Below are 15,797 nucleotides of genomic sequence, written 5' to 3' on the forward strand. Positions count from 1 at the left end.
TAATTGGAGGATTTTTTGCACTTGGTGCAGCTTGTTTAGATGATGCAATTGTAGTTTTCTTAGTAGGAGCCCTCCTCCTTTTTGGTTTTAGGGCCTCGACTTCAGGGGATGGATTGGGCTCGTCAGTAGATGGTGCTTCCTTGGAAGCTGGGGTGGCACCTTTTTTTGGTTCCCTTTTCCTCTTAGGCTTTGAGGATTCTTCCTGGGAAGGCTGGCTTGATTCTGCACTAGAAAGGTTTTGCTCAACAGAGAGAAGGTTCGGTTGAACAACAGGCTCGTTGGAAATCACAGGGCCTGGGTGAATTATTGCAAGAGGGGTTGTGTGAGTAATTTCAAGGATGAAAGATGCTTCTCCTCTTTCACAAGTCTTTTCAGTGGTTGGGACAGTGGTTTCCCTCATTGGGGAGAGAATTTCTATGCTTCTAGGATGATAAAAATGCTCTTAATTCAAACAAGAAAACCCTACACAATCTTCCTAGCTCTCTCACAAAAGCATAGAGGAACATGCCTAATAATTACTTACTTGTTCTTTAAATCACTTGAGGATGCAATTTAAGCTCTAAGAAATGCTCTAGATCACTTTGAATCTCTTTATGCTTGCTCTTTGAATGCAAGGTAAGTGATTATGCCTCAGAAATCGCCTATATTCTTCACAGGAGGATTGCATTCCTACGTGCAATCTCGAAGAATTGGTAGCCTTGAGATGCAAACCTTGACCCGTTGATTGAAGAACGAATGACCAAGATCATATTTTGACTCTCTAAATCTTCGCTACCTTTGATTTTTCATTATTTTTCAAAGTTATGCCTTTGATAATTTCGCTATCTGTATGAGTTACTCTCTCTGCGGGGTAGCGGGTCTCGTTATCTTTATTCATTTTGTTACCACACCAGGTCAATCTTTCTTCGTTATCTTAGCCATGGGGTAGCAGGGCTACCTACTTCCTCATTTTCTTCTTCATCTCACTAGCCCGCGACACTATCATCTCCTTTTTATCTGGTATGCAGGGTAGCAAGGGCACCCTCTTCCTTTGTTTCTTCATGTCGTCTCTACTTGTGTTCCTGTAGGGTGGCGAGGGCCATTATTCTCTTTAGCTCTCTTCCTCCACGCTAGCTCGTGGGATCACCTTCATTTTGTATTTCTTCCCATGGGGTAGCGGGGATGATTCTTCTTTTGTCTCCTTTCTTACTTCACTACCCCGCGGTGATGATTTTCCAAAGTTATACCTTTGATAAATTTTGCCATCTGTATGAGTTACTCTCCTTGCAGGCTAGCAGGGCCTCATTATCTTTATTCATTTTGTTACCCTGCGGGGTCAATGTTTATTTGTTATCTTAGCCGCGGGGTAGTGGAGCTACCCACTTCATCATTGTCTTCTTCATCCCGCTAGCCTGCGATACTATCATCTCCATATTTATTTGGTGTGCGGGGTAGCGGGAGCACCCTCTTCCTTTGTTTCTTTATGTCATCTCTGCTTTTGTTCCTGCGGGGCAGCGGGGGCCATTATTATCTTTAGCTCTCTTCCTTCCAGCTAGCTCGTGGGATCACCTTCATTCTGTATTTCTTTCTGCGGGGTAGTGGGGATGATTCTTCTTTTGCCACCTTTATTATCCCACTACCCCACAACACCAGCACCTTCCCTATTTCTAGCTCACGGGGTGGCTGGGTAAGAAATATTACTTGTTAACATGTATCCCGCTACCCCATAAGGCCTACTCCATTTCCAAATGACTCTTGCGGGGCGGCGGGGCTAGGCACAAAATACACACCCTACCATCTCGCAAGGCATTGTTGCACATTATATAGACTGAGCAGTGTAAGAAATTATTCATGTTAACATGTATCCCACTATTCCACGAGGCCTATTCCATTGCCAAATAACTCTTGTGGGGCGACAAGGGTAGGCATAGAATACACACCCCGCCATCCGACGAGGCATAGTTCCACATTATAGATTGAGCGGGGTAAGAAATCATTCTTGGTAACATGTATACCACTACCCCGTGAGGCCTACTCCATTTCCAAATGACTCTTGTGGGGCGAAGGGGGTAGGCATGGAATACACACCCTGCCATCCAGTGAGACATTGTTGCACATTATATAGATTGAGTAGGGTAAGAAATTATTCTTGTTAACATGTATCCTGCTACCTTGCGAGGCCTACTCCATTGCAAAATGACTCTTGCGGGGCGATGGGGGTAGGCATAGAATACACACCCCACCATCCTACGAGGCATTGTTGCACATTATAGAGGCTTGTGGGGTAAGAAATCATTGTTGTTAACATGTATCCTGCTACCCCGTGAGGCCTACTCCATTGCCAAATGGCTCTTGTGGGGTGACGAGGGTAGCCATATAATACACACCTTGCCATCCTGCAAGGCATAGTTGTACATTATATAGATTGAGCGAGGTAAGAAATCATTTTTGTTAACATGTATTCTTCTACCCCGCAAGGCCCACTCCATTGCTAAATGACTCTTACGAGGCCACGTGGGTAGCCATAGAATACACACCACACCATCCCGCGAGGCATAGTTGCACATTATATAGATTGAGAAGGGTAACAAATCATTCTTGTTAACATGTATCTCGCTACCCCGCGAGGCCTACTCTGTTACCAAATGACTCTTGTGGAGCCATGAGGGTAGCCATAAAATACACACCTCACTATCGTATGAGGCATAGTTGCACATTATATAGACTGAGTAGGGTAAGGAATCATTCTTATTAACATGTATCCTGCTACCCCGCGAGGGCTACTCCATTTCCAAATGACTCTTGCAGGGCCATGGGGGTAGCCATACAATACACACCCCGCCATCCCACGAGGCACAATTGCACATTATATAGGCTGAGCGAGGTAACAAATAATTCTTGTTAACATGTATCCTGCTACCCCACGAGGTCTACTCCATTGCCAAATGACTCTTGTGGGGCCACGAGGCTAGCCATAGAATACACACCATGCCATCTCGCAAGGCATAGTTTCATATTATACAGATTGGTCAGGGTAAGAAATAATTCTTGTTAACATGTATCTACTATAGCATTACCATTCCTAATTACTTCATTAATTTCTTTTTCAATGTTTATTGCTTTCGAGTTCAATTTGTATGCCTTCACTAATAACAACAATGTTATCACAATCATCAAATCACCATTGTGTTTAGTTTCTTTACCATTTATTGCATATTAGGGTGTGAGAAACACACCGTGTATTGTTGGTGTGCTCCTTATGTATTTGTGTTCTTGGTGCAGGAGCACCTAGGAGGTTCATGAAGATCAATATCTTTTGCTTTTGCCTTTTTTTCATGTGTCTATGATGTAATAAGGTCATGTGGACCATCTCATAATGTTTGATCATGATGTAAGGCCTTGATGCCATTTTTGTGCATTGTAACCTAATAGGACCTAGTTGGTCAACTATGGTCAAACATCATCCAAATGTGAAAATAGGGTGATACCTTTAGAAATCATTTTTTGAGGAATATATGGCCTAGATGTAATGGTTGTAGGGTATTTTGGAAGTTTTTGTGTACCAATGTAAAAGTTGTAAAAAGTTGCATGAGCAACTTTGCAACTTTTGTTGTCAAGTTGACAACATTTTGTGCAAATTTGTAAACCAATGGCTATTTGGTTCAAAAAGTGGTTATAACCAGTTGGTCAAATGTATACGAGTCTATATAAGCCTCTTCCAAACCGAGGCAAGGTTGTTGAGGCATTTTTGAAGAATTGGCAATACAAACATCTCTGTTTTCCTTAATATTGTGGTACAAACACTTGTAATAGTCCTTTGAGTCTCTTTTGTACGGATTGGTACAAACACAATATGAACTTATAATGTTATATAATTGAGTTAAATCCCTTGTCCAAGTGGTTTGCAGTGTTTTTGTGCAGTTTGGAGGGAGATCCATTCATTTCTTTCCTACCGGGTCAACAAACCCTCTTAAACCTAGGGTTTTGGACAAATGGGGCTATAACTTGACATTCCCTGATCTAAAAATAAAATATCTTGGGGTAATTTCAAGTCTACAAGTTTATTATAGGATTTTGGAGGTTTCAGAGATGGCCGTGAAGAATGGAGGAAGAACCAAGCAATTTTAACTTGGCCTCCTCATGTGACAGGTTATGTAATTGATCGAGTTTTGTGAACTAGACAGAATTGTAAGTGTTTGGTGTTAGGCCCAATATGAAAAGCTAATGTACTGAGAGGGGAGGGGTGAATCAGTACTTCAAAACTTTTCTTCAACAATAACTTTACTGTTATGCATAAACCGAATAGTGCAGTAACATAATATAAAGCTAAAACAAATAGATAACAATCATACATGATTCACTCCATAACATATATTTTGGTTACGTAGAAACTCTTGGTTAGAGAGAAAAACTACGGTGGGGATGGCACCCACAACTTCACTACTGCAATAATAAAGGTTGCTCGGTTAGCGCTACATGTTTAGCTATTTCTGATAGCTTACCCTGTTAGGAGTATCAAGATCTGTTAGATCTACCTTGCTAAAGGATTTTACAACACTTAATCTAAATGATGTATCTGGTTAGAGGCTTTACAATTTATAGACTTGATTAGAGTCTTTTACCCTATTAAAGGTTTCTCTTACAACTTCAAAATATTACAATAAAATCTTTACAAATATCTGCAACTTTACATCTGAAATGTTATAGCAGATTCTATGTGCTCAGAATAAGATTACCTTGCTTATAGCATACCTCGTTAACCCATATAGTAACTTGGTAAACCCTTCTATTTACTCTGTTCTTTGACTGTTCTCTAGAATCCTTCTCGGTGACCTCTTTGTCTCTGTAACAGTCATAACACTTAGTGCTTTCACATGTCTTGCTTCATATATTTCTCTATCTTCCTTTCTGTCATGCTACATGTATATATCTGTTCTTAATCCATGTTGTATAAATAGATCTCTTATGACGGTGATCCATTTATTGCTTCGATCTTACAAATATGTTTTATCGAATGAATAACCATGCAAAATATTTCATTGGTTAGATGACCTCAAAATCATACACAATCTTTAAGTGCAATTACCAATGTGATAACGGTTAGATGTTCCTTGATCTTGTAACACATTTCCATATGTATGTCCAGGTTCAATGAATCTGGTAACATGTTTCACTCGGTGTATATCAACTCGGTGTGTCATCTTTGTTGCTCGGTAGACATGGAATGATACTTGGTAGATAGCTCGGTGTATACTAAGCTCTGAGACTACTTTCTTCTATAACCGACTGGACTATGCATACCGACTGAATATTCCGATAGAGATAACTGACTAGAGTATATAGAATAACTTTGAACATAAAACTAATGGCAACTTGATAAGTAGTAACAATCTCCCCTTTTGACATTAGTTGAGATGTTTGACAAAAACTACTTTCAAAGTTATAACTCAATAATCTATATACTTGCAAAATTTGACTATACTGATAGTATATACAATAGTCAATGAAATAATATGTCCAGATATACTCCCCTTATCAATATACTGTACAAAACTCTGATTTTGCATGCTCGGTGATCTACTCTTGTTCTTTACTTACTGTTCTATTCACTGCTTACTCTGCTCGGTATACTCCCCCTGTATACTACACTCCTTTTGCTTGATACTATACTTTGATGCTTTGAATACTATATCACTCCCCCTTTTTGACAAACATCAAAATTTAGTTACCATTCGATGGTGGCAACTGGTCAAAAATGGTTTTGTAGTTTGTTCGTGCTTTGGTGAGCGCGACAGAGAGGGCATCCTTTACACTGTCCATTAAAGAATTTTGTGCTTGAATATCAGCCAATAATGATATTAAGCCATCTAAAGTGCTTCCCTCTTGTGTAGTAGACAAGTATGTGGCTTGGTTGATTTGTTCTTGGACGGATGAAAGATGAGGAAGGAATAATGTTTGAAGTGTCATTATGTCCATCCGGATCTTGTGTTCTTCATTTCTTAGGTCCAATTGTTGAGCCTTGAGCTGTTGTAACTTTGTATAGAAATTTTGAACATAATTGGGCTTTGTGGTCAACTTATTTGAGAGATCGATGATCTCTTTCTCAATTGCTTCTGTTTTATTTTTGATGTCTTTAATGAATAAAGAAAATGTACAGAGTTTCTGAATTAAATAATGAATGTGCTTGAGTTGAGGGGTCAACTCAGTAATAAATTTGACAAGTTTGACTTTGCCAATAGCTATAGCTTTCTGTACCTCTTCTATCATTTTTGCAGTGAGCTCTTTGTCTTTTAGCTTGCTCAAGTATTCAGATGCATCTACTCCAGATGTCTCTATCTTGGTTAGGAGTTCATCCAGTTGAATGTGGATGGCTGCATCTTTGGTTATTGTAGCTTCAAGTAGCATATCTGTTAAGAGTGCTTTCACCTTCTGAAGTACTTTATTTTTCTTTTGAATGGCCATTTGCTTCTCTTGTTCAGCCTTTGCTTTGCATAGTTCACCGAAATCAATGAGTGCTTGCCCCTTTAATTTGGATATATCAACATTGGGCAACACTATTGGTTTTGACAAATCTACTTTGAAACTATGCATTTTCATCTTCTGTTCTTTACCTTTTACCAATTGAACTAAGACAAGGGCTTGTGAGGCTTGAAGACCCTCGGTAGGTTGCTCGGTAGAGGCAACACTTTGGTCGGTTTCTTTAGCCTCTGTAGTGTTCTTTGGTGTCTCGATACTCAGTGTCTTAGTTGCAACATTTTTAGTGCTAGAAGGATCCTGAGATGTCTTTTCTTGAGTAGTACCTTCTCCTGCTGTAGACTTGTGATCTTCGGTGCCTTTATTCGTATCCTGAGGGGTTTCGATTGAGACAGGTTGATTGACCGGTGGATAAGGCTGAACTTGTTCCAAGACTGATTCATTGGATACAAGTTTTGCATATGCATTGCCTTCTATTATTTCCTGTTCCGGTACCTCTATATCCATGATATCTTCATCTATTTGAATGGTGTCAGCAGGATCTTGCTCGGTAACATCAGGATCTTGCTCGGTGACATCAAATATTTCCACTTCAGCTTACTCACCGTCATCCTTGTTTCTAAAGATTTCCTGCCATTTTTCTTTTGTCTCATTTTCCACTTCAATATACAGCCCATTCATCAGTTTCAAGGCATTTTGTTTGATGAGGAACTTTGTGTGGTATGTTCTCAGATGTTCTTTTATTTCAGCTACTGACATATTAGGAAAGAGATGTACCAAACTTCTTTCTCTAATCTGTTTCTCCGAGTCCAGGGCATATTGCCACCTGTTATCAATATGTGCATATAGTTCTTTTAGGAGAGAATTAGAGACTTCTAATGGGACCAATCAAAATTTTAGAAGTGTGCAGATGACAGCTTCTTCAATTTGTCTCTTTTCATCTTCATTTCTGGTCTCATACTTAACATATCTGAATCCTCCAAATCCACCATCAGATTAGTACAAAATTTTTCAACACTATGTACATTTACCTTCTTGCTCTTGACAATCTGAAATTTGCTTGCATCCTCAGATTCTGTGTCACTGGACTCTTTTGCCAGAATGAGTCTCTGAGTAGATTTCTTGTAAGTCTTTGTTACCTTAGGAACAGTAACACTCTTTGTTTTCTTACTTGGTGAAGCTACAAATGCTCTAGTGTTAGGTTGCTTTGCTGGAGGAGTCGTTGAGGCCTTTGATGTGTCCTGTTTCTTTCTTTTCAACACTTTTCCCTTAGGCAATTCGGTGCTCAATGTTATAGCTACCTCTTGGGCTTTAGATTCCTCTTCGGTAATGGCTATAGTGCCTTTGATAGGTGTGGAGGAAGAATCTTCTCCGAATTTCTCCGATAATGCCTTTATCATCTTTGTTGCCTTTCTTGTAGCTTTGGGTACTACAATGCTCATTTTTACTTTTTCCTTCACTTCTTCATAGGTTCCATACCTCAGCTCGGTAGCATGCCTTGGCAATGTAAGAAATGCATCAATTTGTTGTTGTGTGATGTCAAAATAAATCTCGTAACCCATAGGTGACAAAGATTGAGTTCTTGGTTCCACAACATTCACATAACAGTAATCAGTGTCTACTTCAAAACATATGTCATCTTTGTATTTTTCCACTAGCTTGGGTGGAATCCGGTATCTGTTATGCATTTTCTCTTGAAATTTACTGAAGTAATAATCCATAATATCATTAAAATTATCACCTAACTTCTTAATGAAGTCATTGATCTGATGGGTGATTGGTTGGTGTAGTTCCCAAACAACTTTACCGACTGATGGAAAGAATTTTTCAAAATAGAAAAACATGCATACAAGCAGTGATCCAAACTTTAGTGTATTAGCTGAGTTGTTCTTCTTCGGCTTCTTGATGGTGTTCAGATTCTCAAACAGGTTTTTCAGCAACACCTCACATAGATCAATTTTCATGCCTTTCTTCACAATTTTGTATGCTAAGTCTACTGCTGCACAGGGTACACTATTTTCCCTTGCCGATTGGAAGAAACAGTAGCCCATTACTCTAATGAAAAATTTTAGTTCTTCATCAGTGACATTGTTCAATTTCAATCCTGTTCAATTTCAATCCTCTGCAATCTGATTCCACTCCGGTTAAACTGATGAATTCCTTCTGTATATCATTTTTTGAGCTCGGGCATGATCATAAATAGGATAACCGGTAATTAGATGAATGATTTCCTTGGTAATCTTGAACGGTTGCTCTTCTAGCCACATGAAATCATTGTGAACTCTACTCAGAACAAACTTGATCCATTGGGGTTTGAACACACGGGGATAGGTTAGGGCTTCAGTTAATCCCTTGATCTTAATGTGCTCATATTTGCTATTCAATTTACCATTGGTGCACAATTCATCATATGTTTCTTTGATTTCAACGTGATCGAGTTCTTCAACATGACATTTGGTGAAGAATCTCACATCCTCGACTAATAACACTCTATCCGGGATGAGTGAAAATACGGTTTTGTCATCCGGTTCAGATGCAACTTTGGGAGTTAACGAGTATTTTAGTGAGGGCTTTTCTACATTCTTAACAACGATGGGATCTTGGATCTTAGGTACCACTTGTAGATTTCAGATAAAAGCTAACAAAAGATCCTTAGGGTTTGAGGATTTTCAAACAGCAGACGCTTCACACTTAGCAGATAATAATAACTTGATAAAATCGGTAAACCAGCTTAACAATGCATTGAGATTGATGTAAATACCTTGAATTTTGCTTTGTAGGAGGTTTGATCGCCTTAGATTCGCTTTGCTCTGCTCTTTTGAAAACTTGGTAAGTGAAAATGACCGCATAAATGCTTTAAGTACACAATATACCTTATCGGGCTCCATGTGGGTTAGGTCAAAAACATTAAATGCACTCGGTTCCACTAAACTTTCTTTCTCCTTTTTTTTGCGCTTTAACCAAGTAACCAAACTTCCTTCATTTACCAACTTGACATGTTTCCTGTATTCACCGACTTGACAGGTTTCCTGTATAGTGCTCCAAAAGACTTTGATAGAATTTCAAACTTACTACTACATCTTAACTATGCAGATTTTGACTTAAGTACATAATAAAAATAGGAACTGTTAAGATTTAACCTTGAGAGAATGCAATCCCTTCATACCTTTACCAATTAATTTGGAATAGGTGCACCTAACTCGGTAGGTAAGGTGCTTTCTTCATTTGACACAATTTCCTTCTTTTTCCAAATCATCTTTAATTTTTCTTTTATTTCCTCAGTGTCTTTTCTAGGTTGATCTCTGCAATATCCAGCCAAGTGTCCAACTTTGTGACAATGAAAACATGCCATACCAAGATTTCTCCATGATCTTCAGTTGTTCATCCTAAACCTTATAAAGCAGTTGGCACTTATATGTCCATATCTTCCACAACATTCACACCATATCCTTGTATTGTAATCCCATGGTACTGTAGAATACTGTCAGTAAGGATCTGTGTGAGCTCGGTAACCTCTAGCATTTGCTTAGTGTGCAGACCACATATAGTTCTTTTGCTTAAGCCAACACTTCTCGGTACTGTGTCCAAATCTATTGCAGTTTTTACAAAACCCTTTGAATTTTGCCTTCTGACAATTGTTAACAGACTTTGTCCTACATTGATTAGATGTGTGACCATATTTATTGCAATTTTAACAATAACCATTGGACTTAGTGACATTCGGTTGCTTACCTTTTCTGATTTGGGACTTGTTGGCAGTGTGACCTTGATTTCCACAGTAGTTGCAAACATGATTCCCTTCTTGGTAGAGTCTTTTCCTTTGTAACCAAGTCCTGCATCTTTGTTGGTTCTTCTTGTATTTAGTTGCTCATCCAACATCTTTGATGCTTCATAACTCTTCTTCAGTGTTTCTTTGGATTTTATCTATGTTTCAAGTTCATTGGTCAACCTTGATACTTCAAGTTTCAATGCTTGATTCTCACCATGTTTCAGATTTGCTTCATGATGTGCATAACCTAGTTGATCTGACAGGTTTTGTTGAATTCCAGTCATCCTTGTGATTTCATCATTCTTATCAGATACTAAGGCTTCAAGTTGTTGTTTCTCTCTTTCTAGATCTCTTACCTTATCCTCGGTTGTCCTCAATGCATCAAGATTTTCAGTCATTTGTGTGCTGAAATGTTCATGTTCTCTTTTCATTGCTTTTAGTTGATCAACCAGTGCTTTATTCTTTTCTTTCAATACTCCAATCATTTCTTCAGTCTCTTAAGATATACTGTTCTCAGATGATGTCTCAATTTGTTCCACTAACTCTTGAGAGTCCTGCAAATCATTAGATAATCTTCTTCTCACTTTCAGAGATTTTTGCATTTGCCTTTGCATGTCTGCAATCACTTGATTAGCATGGTCCAACTCTTCTTGCAGATACACAATCCTCCGAGATTGTTTATAGCTTTCCATTGATAAGATCTTTCTCTTTAGGCAGTTAAACCCTTTTCCAAGATTGAAGCTTTGATACCAATTGTTAGGCCCAATATGGAAAGCTAATGTACTGAGAGGGGAGGGGTGAATCAGTACTTCAAAACTTTTCTTCAACAATAACTTTATTGTTATGCATAAACCGAATAGTGCAGTAACATAATATAAAGCTAAAACAAATAGATAACAATCATACATGATTCACTCCATAACACATATATTTTGGTTACGCAGAAACTCTTGGTTAGAGAGAAAAATTGTGGTGGGGATGACACCCACAACTTCACTACTGCAATAATAAAGGTTGCTCGGTTAGAGATACATGTTTAGCTATTTCTGATAGCTTACCCTGTTAGGAGTATCAAGATCTGCTAGATCTACCTTGCTGAAGGATTTTACAACACTTAATCTAAATGTTGTACTTGGTTAGAGGCTTTACAATTTATAGACTTGATTAGAGTCTTTTACCCTGTTAAAGGTTTCTCTTACAACTTCAAAATATTACAATAAAATCTTTACAAATATCTGCAACTTTACATCTGAAATGTTATAGCAGATACTATGTGCTTAGAATAAGATTACCTTGCTTATAGCATACCTCTGTAACCCATATAGTAACTCGGTAAACCCTTCTGTTTACTCTGTTCTTTGACTGTTCTCTAGAATCCTTCTCGGTGACCTCTGTGTCTCTGTAACAGTCATAACACTTAGTGCTTTCACATGCCTTGCTTCATATATTTCTCTATCTTCCTTTCTGTCATGCTACATGTATATATCTGTTCTTAATCCATGTTATATAAATAGATCTCTTATGACGGTGATCCATTCATTGCTTCGATCTTACAAATATGTTTTATCGAATGAATAACCATGCAAAATATTTCATTGGTTAGATGACATCAAAATCATATACAATATTTAAGTGCAATTACCAATGTGATAACGGTTAGATGTTCCTTGATCTTGTAACACGTTTCCATATGTATGTCTAGGTTCAATGAATCTGGTAACACGTTTCACTCGGTGTATATCAACTCGGTGTGTCATCTTTGCTGCTCGGTAGACATGGAATGATACTCGGTAGACAGCTCGGTGTATACTACGCTCTGAGACTACTTTCTTCTATAACCGACTGGACTATGCATACCGACTGAATATTCTGATAGAGATAACCGACTAGAGTATATAGAATAACTTTGAACATAAAACTAATGGCAACTTGATAAGTAGTAACATTTGGAACCCAAATGCTGGTGGATTTGGTGATTTGGATATTTTTATAATGTGTTCCAAGTGGTGGCTTAGTTTTTTTATCAATCTAAAGGGTAGTTGCTTTGTAAAAGTGACCTAATTGGGGCTCTAGGGCTAGTAGGGCAACATTAGTCCTCACAGGAAGTCCAAGACATCAAGGGTTGAATTTGTTATATGTTTTTAAACTTATTTAATGAAGTAATTTCATGTAAACAAATTGTGTTCACTCTTTTTGTGATTGGGTGTATTGGAACTGCCTACCGTGGAAGGGCTACTAGGCTTAATTGATGCCTACGTTGTGGTCAAATCAAAACTCATTTGGGGTTTGCAAATTTTGTTCTCAGAATTTTAAAAGGTCTCCTAATCAATGCCCATTATTCCTCATACTATGTCCAAGTATGACTAATGAGAGTTTGTTGAAGCCTTGGAGGGTTAAGGCTTAGAATTGTATGATGAGTTGTCCATCATACCTTGAAGGTTTCCATTCATGTTTAGAGTCTTGTGTGGGGTTTGAGATTGTTGTGAGTCTGCTTTCAATTTGGTCTTATTAGTTTGGGTCGTATTCAAAAAGTTGTCTTGTCAAACTCAATCCTTCACAAGGCTCTGCATCAGTTCTTTATGTTATGTTATCTGATTGGTCAAACATAGGGAGATGAACCATGATAATTTGAACCATGCACTTTCTTGGTGTTCCATGCATGCAATATTTTGCATGATTCATTATCGACTTGATGGTTGGTGGGTTTGACACATCATCATCTAGAGTGAAGAAAGAATTCAAACACATGGAAAAATCATACAGTATCTTGGAAGGCCAAAAAGCTCAAATTGCATGGTAAACACGGTGGGTTGAATGACATTGTGAGTTGGGTGCTAAACACGGTGGCTTGAATGACACTTTGAGTTGCATGGTAAATATGGTGTTTTTTCCAAGCTCAATCTTTAAGAACTTGAACAAAATGTGCAAGGCTAGGGTGGAAAAATTGTCTATGAATTGTGAATGCCTTATTGATTTATTGTTGGGAAAGGGAAGGCGATCAAGGATGCAAGTCAGGAGTAAAGACTTAGTATATATACCATTTTTTGATAAATACAGTTTTTCATTGATCTCATGAAACATATATTTTCATAACAATTATATCATGTTTTAGATTAAATAACATATTCCATATCACATGTGTATGGGAAGACATGTTAAGTTGGCATTATAGGTCCTTCATTTAGTTGAATAGGGTAAAGATTGTTTTGAAATGTGAAATTGATTGGAGTAGTATTATACATGTGTAGTTGAAATGAAAAGATACTTCATTTAGACATGCATGGTATTGAGTGATTCAAATATTGAGATAATCAAAGTTTTATTTCTTTCTTTCTTTTTTTTTTTGAAGTATTGCAATATCACTCTATGTTGTGAACCTAAAAGGTACACAAAATCAACATCAATAATGTATATTTGAACTACAAACTCATCTGGAGAGGTTGGTGAATATTTTGAATGAATGTTTTGAATAATTTTGGTGCAAATTCTTTCTGTTTTCTGCAACACTCTAGTAATTTTCATGTTGCAGTGTATATGTACAGGTATACATGAGGCTGTAACTCTTTGCCTGAGATTGTCCTTTGTCTTGAATTCGAGATGCAATTTATTTGATCAATTTTCATTTAGATTCCACAAGTTATGCTTCTTTTTTTATTTTATTTTTATTTTTTAAGAAAATGTTGAAACCCTTGTGTGTCTGCAACCATGCTTATGGGTGTTGTTTGGGAAGTGAAATGAATTTATGTTTTGTACAAATGGTGTTGGGAGGTGTTATTAAGATTTGGTTCGTTAGCCACATCACAAGCAACCATCGAACTTGCCAATTTGAAAGTCTTGACTTACCAAGTCTATGTTTTTCTTAGAGAATTTTTTAAGGCATCAACCCTAAGGGTTTTGACCCCATCCTTTAAGTAATCCATCTTTTCCCATCTTTGCCCTGAATCTTAGTCTTTGTATCTTTTGAGTTTGTATTCTCTTAATAAATTCTTTGATATTTGATAGCTCTTCATGTTAGCAATAAGCCTTCGTCTCTAGATGTTAGCAATAAGCCTTTGTTGAGTGTGGCTGGTGCAGGAGCACCCTTATGCTCAATTGGTTAGAGTTGATTTTTTGTATCTTTTTGTGTTGTTTCATGTTAATAACTCCATTTTGGGATATTATTATTAATTTGCACCCATCTGTGCAAGTTTGTGGCCCATTGGTTCAATGTTATAAAAGTTAATTATTGTCGAAGTTGCCTTGACAACTTTTGCATTTTCTTGTCAACGTTTCAAAATTTTGTTGAAATGGTAATTGAGGTATGATAGATGATTAAAACCAATTGTACATGCATAAATAGGCTTGGTTTTCATGACCCAAGGGTTGATGACTTATATTTTTAAGTTCAAGCAATAAAATACACCAATGTTCTGTATTATTCTATTGTTTCAGTCTACACTTTCCATTTGTATGGACTGTACATGCAATGTTGAGGTCTAAGACCAATAAGAAATGATTGTGATTTGAATCCACTCCATTTTGGCTTTGGTTTCATCTATTTTCATTGATTATTAAAGAAGATATTGCATTTTTTATGTAGTCTGGTGAAAACCCTGGGTAGGGTAACTAGTGAATAAGAAAAATGTGTATCTTTGCATTCCACCAGTAGAAAACTCAAAAACTTGGTCGAATGACTTGTTATTATATGTATTGTAATATCCAAAGCTTGCAGGGGCAGATGTCGAAGGTTGCACGTGTATTGATGCCATGAATGGTTTGATATCCCTATGTAACAGACCGAGAAAACCAGTGAAGAGATATAATTTGCATTGTTTGAGATACAAGGTTGATTTGCCTTATGTTTGGAGTGAAGGAGATGTGTGGGGACCCTTCCAAATCAAGTGACATGTTTGGGTGCCATAATATTGCAAAGAAAGCCTTATATGAGTGAGTGTCATCATGAAGCCAATGTGATAGTTTTGGATTACCAACAATATATGGTGAAAATTAGTGTCTCAGTAAGGGTTATTGAATAAATCTACAAGATTTCTGCAATTTGTTTCATTATTCATTTGTTGATTGTGTGAGAAATTTTTTATCATCAATTGAATCTAGAAGCAACAAATGAATAAGGGTTATTAAAGCTAAAAGCCCAAGAGTATTCCCATAACTGTTTTTCAAGGTTCCTAATTCAAGTTAAGTAGGGTTGGGAAGATGTTCTTTGAGTCAGCCTTTCGAAATCAATGAATGCGAACTCAAGTTGGGTAAGCCTTATGGTTGTCAACTTGGGTCGTGTGGAGTTTATGAGGGCTGCGAGTCTATCCCTAGTAGTAGTATTGTGTGATCAAAACATGATCAGTTTTCCATTATGATTGACTTTGTAATCATGATAATGGTTCAAGTCATATTTGTTGCCCCAAGCCTAGAAGCTCAAGTAATGCATCCAAATATGTCTAGGAGAGAGTATATGATTATTGTCTTTGTATGTTAAAACCGGTGTACATGCCCCTACCTCTACATCAGTGGACCCCTTGTGTGGTCTTATAAATTCTTGTAATATATTGATGTAATCTCCTTTGTAGTCACTACTCGCAGT

Source organism: Cryptomeria japonica, chromosome 1 (genome assembly GCF_030272615.1).
Source record: "Cryptomeria japonica chromosome 1, Sugi_1.0, whole genome shotgun sequence".
In the NCBI taxonomy this organism is placed as follows: Eukaryota; Viridiplantae; Streptophyta; class Pinopsida; order Cupressales; family Cupressaceae; genus Cryptomeria; species Cryptomeria japonica.